Consider the following 1,850-nt stretch of genomic DNA (forward strand, 5'->3'; position numbering starts at 1 on the left):
TTTACCCAACCCAATCATAAAAATTACAAATAATTTAATAAATAAAAATGAAAATTTAAAACTAAAAATAAAAACAAAAATCATATAATTTTATACAAATAATTCGGTTAATTCGGTTAACTCGGTTAATTCGGTTAATTTGGGTAATTCAGGTAATTTGGGTAATTCAGTTAATTTGATTAATTCGGTTAATTCGGTTAATTTTATACTTATTTTAACCAAAAATTAAAAAACATATAATTTTCGGTTCGGTTAATTTTTTTGACAAAATTTTAGTTCGGTTAACGGTTAAAAATTTTCAAAGGTCGGTTAATTCAGTTAATGTTATTTCGAGTCGGTTAACCGATTGAACACCCCTATTCTTGGGCCACAAAACTTTTCTCACTTTTACAATTTAGTCATTTCTTGAATCAATATGTCATAATATACTTCCCAGTGACATAACTCGATTTTCCTCTTCTTATCACGTTATTTTCTTATTTTACTATATTAAGGATAATATCTTACTGTAGAAATTTTCAGGGTGTTACAGACTTACTCCCCGTAGACCCTTAAATTGAAAGGACTTTCTGACAAAGGAGAAGACAAGTGAACCAAAGAAGGATCGATATTATGATTTTCAAAGATCCAAACCAAAATCCATGAGGGACATTCACTTATAATACTCACAATCCGATCATTGACGCTAATGACAAAAACTATGCCATTCGGCAATATGCCATTCCTCTATTCAACAAGCTGCAAAATATGGGTCAATTTAGTGGGATTCCTACTGAATATCCACATATTCATCTTCGACTATTCATGGAAGTGAGTGACTCATTTAAACTAGTCTGGGTAATCGAGGATGCCTTGAGACTGAGATTATTTCCATACTCCTTAAGAGATAGAGCATGAGCATGCTTGAACTCCCTACTGTCTGGTTCTACAACTACTTGGCAAGAGTTGGTTGAATTTTTCTTAATGAAATATTTCCTTTCATCTTTAACCACCAAGATCCGGAATGAAATCACTTCATTTCAACAACTTGATGAAGAATCTTTATATGAGGCATGTGAGCGGTTCAAGGAATTATTACAAAAGTGCCCTTATCACAGCGCTCCTTGTAACGCCCCGTACTCGAGACCGTTTCCGGAGTCGAACACGAGGTGTTAACAGACTTAATTCATTAATTAAACAGCTCATACAATTCATTTTAAAATTTCCAGACAAGCTAGCTAACTGCATCACAGTCACTTTAAAAATCATATCTCGAGTTCCAAAACTCGAAATCCAATTCTGTAAATTTTTCCTAAAACTAGACTCATATATCTATCTACTGATTTTTTTCTAGAATTTTTGGTTAGGCCAATTAGTACAGTTTATTAGTTAAAGTCTCCCCTGTTTCAGGGTTCGACTACTCTGACCTCTGTGTATTACGAATCAGATATCTCCCTGTACAGAGCTTCAATGACTATGTCGTTTGTCTTTAATAAAACTAGACTCAATAAGGAATCTTTACATATAAATAATTACTTACAATTATTTTTTAAAATTTATGGTGAATTTCCAAAGCCAGAATAGGGGATCCAGAAATCGCTCTGGCCCTGTTTCACAAAAATTTAAACATCTCATAAAATATAGCTCATATACCTGTTTCGCTTCTTCCATATGAAAATAGACTCATCAAGCTTTGATTCCATAACTTATTCATTATTTAATTCCATTTATACTATTTTTAGTGATTTTTCAAATTCACGTCACTACTGATGTCTGAATCTATTTTATGGTAAATTTTACCTACTTCATGGTTTCCATGGATTAGCTAGCAATTTGACATACATAAAACCAAATATGATCATGATTAGGCA

At 32.3% G+C, this 1,850-nt stretch overlaps 1 non-coding gene across 1 annotated transcript; it reads right to left on the reverse strand.

Annotated features, from left to right (window-relative positions):
• Window positions 1-993: 993 nt before the first annotated feature.
• Window positions 994-1,100, reverse strand: LOC121231313 (small nucleolar RNA R71). The gene has a single exon (XR_005929374.1). It is a non-coding gene; the product is annotated as a small nucleolar RNA R71 (small nucleolar RNA).
• Window positions 1,101-1,850: the final 750 nt, after the last annotated feature.

The sequence above is a fragment of the Gossypium hirsutum genome, chromosome A06 (assembly GCF_007990345.1).
Source record: "Gossypium hirsutum isolate 1008001.06 chromosome A06, Gossypium_hirsutum_v2.1, whole genome shotgun sequence".
Classification (NCBI taxonomy): domain Eukaryota; kingdom Viridiplantae; phylum Streptophyta; class Magnoliopsida; order Malvales; family Malvaceae; genus Gossypium; species Gossypium hirsutum.